Genomic DNA, 6,745 nt, shown 5'->3' with positions numbered 1-6,745 from the left:
ACGAAGGTATCATCTGGCTGTACCAGCGCCCACAAAGTCCCAAAGCAGAGAGCTGACCAGAGGCCAGGCTTCAGGGGCCCCTCCCTCCCTCCCGGCCGGCCCGGGGTGTAAGGGTTCCTCAAATGCCCCTACCCAGCTCCCAGGACTCAGACCTGCTCCGAGCCCTTCGCCTGTCTCAAGGAACAGCTGTGCAGTGAGAGGGTTTGGAAAATCACTACGGGCTCCGGTAACTTCTTGCTCAAATCCCATGCTTCGTCCTCAGTTCACCTTATTTAACTTTTCAAACTCTGTCTTCAAGATTTTGGACTTTGGAATGAAAAACAAACAAACAAAACACTAAGGTGTTGAAAACAATACCCAGAAAGGTACCAAGGGCCTACAATTGCTCAGATACTGCAGTAGCGGCGTTCGCCGGCAGGGGCGGCAGCTGGTCCCCCGAGCGCGGATTGGCTCCGCTTGGAGATGGGAAGAGGAATCTCTGCTCCTGCTTTGCAATGCTTGGCAGGGTCGGGGCTTCTGCAGAATCGGGCCGTCCCAGCACTCCAAAGCAAGAAGCTGGTGGAAGCCTGAGCAGGATGAAGTTACCGAGAGTGATGCAGCTGTGAAGGCAGCCTGAAATGCGGCCAGGCAGGGCCCACAGGATGCCCCGAGGTGGCCAGGGAGGCTGACTGAAGGTGCCCGGCCCAGAGGCGCCGCTTTCCCTGTGTCCTGTTCTGGACAGCTCTGGGACTAGCAGGCAGTGTTGGTGCCGGGTGCTGCAGCAACCACCGTGGAAGGTGAAACTTCCTGGTCTGGAGAGCGAGCTGCTGCGACGTCGGCCCCTTCACGGCCCATCACCACAGGGTTACGGGGGTAGCGTCCACGTTCAGTCCCAAGTCGGGCCCACGTCCCAAGCTGGCCCCAAGTCATCTCAGCCTAGCCGAGCCTCATTTTGTGGCTTCACTCTGCCTACCTCATAGAACATGATCCACTCTGGAGGAAGCAGGCCATAGAATTAGAAAAGACAGGTTTAGTGGTGCAAGCTTGCCCCGCAGGTACGACTCCCAGGTTCCAGCCCATTACTAACAGGGAAAAAACTTAGATATCATCATCGCCACAGAGATGGCTCAGGGGATGAGAGCACATACTGCTCCACCGGAAGACCGGAGTTTGGATCCCAGCACTTATGTTAGGCAGCCCACAACTGCCTGTAGCTCCAGTCCCGGGGGCCCCATTGCCTTCTGGACTGGGCGGCACCTGCCCTCATGCACATACCCACACAAGGACACTCATAGACACCTAACTTAAAAATAAAAATAAACCTTATGTAATAGGTGGAGCTATTAGCACCATAAGAATCCCCAAACCAGCCAGGTGGTGGTGGCTGACGCCTTTGATCCTAGAGCTCAAGAGGCAGAGGCAGGCAGATCTCTGAGTTCAAGGTCAGCCTACTCACAGAGCAAGTTCTAGGACAGCCAAGGCTGGGCAGAGACCCCTGTCTCACAAACAAACAAACAGAATCAGAAACCTCAAAGCAGCATGCAAAGATGATGTGGTCGGGCATCTCATAGGTTTGGTACCGGTAATGTGCTGGTGCTTTTATGCCAGCTTGACTAAGCTGGAATCATCTGAGAAGACGGAGCCTCAGCTGAAGAAACCCTAAGATCGGGCTGCAAGGAAGCCTACAGGGCATTTCTTAATCAGTGATTGATTCGGGAGGACTCAGCCCATTGGGGGTGGGGCCATCCCTGGACTGGTGGTTCTGGGTTCTGTAAGAAAGCAGCCTGAGCAAGTCATGTGGAGCAAGCCAGTCAGCAGCACCCCTCCATGGCCTCTGCATCAGCTCCTGCCTGCAGGTTCCTGCCCTGCTTGAGTTCCTGTCCTGACTTCTTCAGTGATGAATAGTGTGTTTCGAAGTGTAAGCCAAGTATAAACCCTTTCTTTCCCAAGTTGCTTTGGTCATGCTAAATACCAATGCAATAGTAACCACCGACTAAGATGGGTGCTATCCAGGGCCTGGAGAATGGCTCAGTGTTTAAGAGCACTGGATGCTCTTCCAGAAGGCCTGGGTGTGATTCTCAGCACTCACCTGGAAGTTTACGGACATCTATAAGTCTGGTTCCAGGAGACGAAATTCCCACCTCCAGCCTCCAATCAAGTAAAGAACTGTCTTTTGTTCCTGGAAAAGATGACTCAATGCAGTAAATGTGTCAGCACCCCCTCCACACACACACACACACACACACACACACACACACACACACACTTACACTTCATATGAAAAGTGTAAGTTTAATAAAAAGAGTGAAATAGTTTTTTTTCCTAGATTGCAAATTGTCACTAAATTGACCATAGATGAATAAACAGGTAATAACAGCCAGGAATCTGAAAAAAGAAAACTATCAGATAAATCCAAACTACTAAGATATCAGATAAATGCCAACTACTAAGACATACCGTAAAGGATTTCTAATTTAAACAGTACGGTCCTGAGCCATGAAATGACAGAAAGACAGGAAACAGAAAGTCCAGAGAGAGATAGCCAGGTAATCCCAGGTAGCCAGGGAAATCACCGTGCTTACTTGGTGCTGAGGCAGAGGCAGGCATCTGTAAGTTTGAGGCTAGCCTGGTCTATATAACAAGTTACAGGCCAGCAGAGCTACATAGTGAGACCTTGTCTCAAACAACCAAGTTAAATGGAGAAAGTGTGAACATAAGGAATGATGTGGCATGTCTGTAATCCCAACAGTTGGGAGGCTGAGACAGGAGTTTGTGAGTTTGACGCCAGCCTGAGCTACATAGCAAAACTGTAAATAGTTAGATGGCTAGACCGACGACAGACAGACAGATTCATGCAGTGAAGCATTGGACAGCTGGACTATTTAGGACCCAAAATGCTACACACGGGGTTGGACTGCTGGCTCTTCCGTTAAGAGCTCTTGCAGCTTTTGCAGAGGCCCTAGCACCATGCTGGGTGTTCACACCTGCCTGTAGCTGCAGCTCCTGGGGCTCCAATGGCCTCTTTTGCCCTTTGAGAGTGCAGAACACACATGCTGCATATACAAACAGGCACACAAATAAAAGCAAATAATTTTTAAATTTAAAAGCTATCCATTTAAAAATAAACTAAAATACCATATAAAAGGGAAGAAAGTGGAGAGAGCAGGACTTAAACCCTAATAAGTAAAATGTACCTCCAGTTTCCTTCTGAATCCAGTTTTTAATCCTTTGTTTGCTGCCTTGAGACAGAGTCTTTCTGCATATCTCTGGATCTCCTGAAACTCACTCTGTAGCCCAGGCTGGCCTCAAAGTCACAGATCCACCTGCCTCTGCCTCTGGAGTGCTGGGTTAAGGGTGTGTGCCACCACAGATGGCTGTTTTTAAGTTCTTTTACCTCTGAGACTAAGAACCTGCAAAAGGACCCTGTGTTCCCTGGAAAACTATGGTATTGAGTGGTGACATCAACATGAACTGTGGCTTTAGATAGAGGACGGATAGAATTCTACATGTGTGTATTTATATGTGTGTATATTCATGTGTGTATATTCATATGATTGTGTTCATGTGTATATTCATGTATGTGCACATGAATTTACATACATATGGTTCTGTCTATCTAGATCTATCACCTTGAAGCAGGAAAGGAAAGGAGGGGAAACTGGGCTGAGTAAGAAGAGAAAAGGAGACCTTAGCCTGGCAGTGGAGGGGCACACCGTTAATCGGAGCATTTGGGAAGCCAGGGCTGTCCTGTCTCAAACAAACAAACAAACAAACAAACAAAAGTGACCCCTCACTTAGAATCCTACTGAGCATAGAAGAAGGGTTTTAGCACAATTAGGAGCTGCTGTTCCCTCACTACCAACTTTCCATCCTGCAGTTTTCTGAGAATCTCACCAGAAGCTCCATTCTCAGGAACACACATATAGTAAGGCTGTTGTATAACCCTAGTGGCTTCTAGTGCTAGTTTATCAGAATGTACATTCATCCAGAGCCTCTCAAGGTAAGTCTGTAATCTCAGCTATCAGAGAAGGAAACAGAGGTAGAAGAGTGGGGTCCCCAGGTGTCCACTGAGCCATGAAATTCCAAAAAGCCTTCAGAATCTTGTGATGGTCACTGCCAGGACCCTTGAAAGGACCTCCATTCACACTCTTGGCTGTGTCTTTCTCTTTACCCTCATGCTCAAGCCTATATTGAAATATATTTTTTTATGAAGTGGAGGGCATATGCACGTGTGAGTGCAAGTGCCTGGGACAGCCAGAAGAGGGCGCCAGATCCCCTGGATCAGGAGTTACACGTGGTTGTGAGCCACCTGATGTTCGCCCTGGGAGCAGAACTCAGGCCTTCTGCAGACTGAGCCAGCTCTCCAGTCTCTGAAATATCTTTAATAAAACGTCTAACTCTGATTTCTTCTATTAGCAGTCCAGGGATTCCTTTCAGTGTTGAAGCCATGAATCCCAGTTTGGCCTGAGTAAAGGTTCTTAAAAGGCTGAGACAATGGTTCTCAACCTTCCTACTGCCATGACCCTTTAATACAGTTTAATAGAGTTCCTCATGGCTGTGGTGACCCACAACCATAAAATCATTTTCCTTGCTACTTCATGACTGTGATTTTGCTACCGTTATGAATCACATTGTAAATATTTTTGGAGAGAGGGGTTTGCCAGGGGGCCGTGACCCATAGGCTGAGAACCGCTGGTCTAAGCGACCTCAGGCTGTCGAGGGTGGCAGAGCGAGCTGTGTCTCTGTCAGTTCAACACAGACAAGTTAGAAGTACCTGGAAGTTATTTAAACCATATTTATTTAGTCTGTCCGAGATTCTGTGCTGCACAAAACCCCACCTGAGGCTGGGGCTGGAAGCCGCCATGCTCTTTCAGCTGACTGTGCCAATTCTGAACTGTTTCTGAGGCTCCAGTGATAGCATAACGTGAAAAGGGAATAAAAAATCACGCGAGACCTAAAGTCCTGGTGGGTTTGTTCCTGTCCTCCCACTTTGTTCTCCAAGGATTAAATTCAATACACTTGAGCCGTCTGAAGAGGTAACATAAACCGATGTCAAAACTTGTCAGTAAAGATTAGTCCTTTAAAGAAACCAGTGAGCTGGGTGGTGATGGAGCACGCCTCTGTGGAGGCAGAGGCCAGTGGATCGCTGTGACTTCCAGGACAGCCAGGGCCACACAGCGAACCCCTATCTTGAAAAACCGAAAAATAAAATAAAATAATTGGTGTTTATTTTAAAATGTTGCTTTATTTGGTGCCCTCCCCAAACGTGTGTACGTGTGTGTGCGTGTGCCTGTGTGGAGATGAGAGGAAAACCTGGGGGAGCCAGCTTTCTCCTGGTGCCATGTAGGTCTAGGGAGGTGAGTGCCTCAGCGCTCTGAGCCATGTCAATGGCCAACTTAGTCCTTTTGAAATCAAAGCCAAGAAGGAATAGGAGTGGGAGGGGGAGAGGGAGGAGGAAGAGAGGGAGCAGGAGGGGAAGAGGAAAACCGCAGCAGCCATGGGGGAGCCACTCTGAAGGAGTCGCGGCCACCAACAGCCACGTGACCTGGAGTAAATGGTGCCGAGAGGCGGATTTCAACAAAATCGCACAGGAATGGATGCTAGCACGAAAACACAAAAAGAAAACTATCGACAAATGCCTGCAGATGGGGCCTAGAAATCAGATGTCCCCGTTTCACACCTATAACTTACACATCCTCACTAGATAGAGAAGCATAGTGCGTAATCTCCATTCTGCGTAATCTCCACACTGTGTAACCTCCATCTCACCCAAAATCCTCTGTAACGCCCCGCCAGCTTGGAGGCAGGCCGAGCACGGGGCCGGGGAGGCACCGGAGAGGTTAAGAGCGCTGGCTGCCGTGCCGAAGGATCCAGGCTCAGATCTCAGCACCCACAGGGGGCTCAGGGGCCCGTCACCCCGGCTCCATGGGGTCTGGCCTCTGCGGGCACCCACACTCATCTGACTCATTTACCATATACTCAGGCAGACATGCGTGCACATACATAAATGAAAATAATAATAAACAGAGGCTGAAAAGGGAAGAAAGAAAAGCTGAATTTCCAAGAAGGTCCCCGAGTGGCCGACGTGGGCGAAGGTTCAGAACGGAGCCTCGCGGGGTTCCTGCCTCTGCTCTGTATTCCCGGAATAAGGACGGCGCCTGGGCACGTTCCTGATTCAGCTGCCAAGGAAAACAGGCTCCGGAAAGTTCTCTTTGGCCATCAGGGCCCGACGGGCGGGGCCCGGCAGCCAGCCAATCAGGACTGCGATTTGCCATCTCTTGCCGCCCCTCATTTACATAGCTGAGCCAACCGAGTCCAGGGCCAGGCCTGCGTCTCTAGGCGCCATCTCCTCTCTTAGGTCCTGTAGATCACACTGTTACCTCTGGGAGAAGCTACTCCCCGGATTTATTAACTACTTCCTAAAGCCTCCTTTCTTTCGTTGGTTTGGTGAGTGAGTGAGTGTGCATGTTCATGTGGTTAAGTGTGTCAGGTACACGTGGTGCCAGCCAGAACTCCGGCTCTAGCGGATCGGACACCTTCTTCTGCTCTCAGAGGGCACCAGGACTCATGTGCGCATACCTGAAGGCAAGCACTCCTAATATGCAAACAAATCCATCTTTTTAAAGTGTCTGGGCAGTGAACACAAAAGCTTAAAGTGGCCATTTTTTAAATATTAAAACAACAATAGCAGAACATCTAAGGTAGATTGTCCCGAGCTTACACACACACACACACACACACACACACACACACACACACACACACA

General features: G+C 49.3%; 1 protein-coding gene across 1 annotated transcript in view; it reads left to right on the top strand.

Annotated features, from left to right (window-relative positions):
• The window catches only part of St6galnac1 (ST6 N-acetylgalactosaminide alpha-2,6-sialyltransferase 1), a 47,610-nt gene that overhangs the window by 18,646 nt on the left and 22,219 nt on the right, over nt 1–6,745 (top strand). The window lies entirely within an intron of this gene.

This window comes from Psammomys obesus, unplaced genomic scaffold (genome assembly GCF_907164565.1).
Source record: "Psammomys obesus unplaced genomic scaffold, mPsaObe1.curated_primary_1811, whole genome shotgun sequence".
In the NCBI taxonomy this organism is placed as follows: domain Eukaryota; kingdom Metazoa; phylum Chordata; class Mammalia; order Rodentia; family Muridae; genus Psammomys; species Psammomys obesus.
This window is presented reverse-complemented; position numbering and strand designations above follow the sequence as displayed.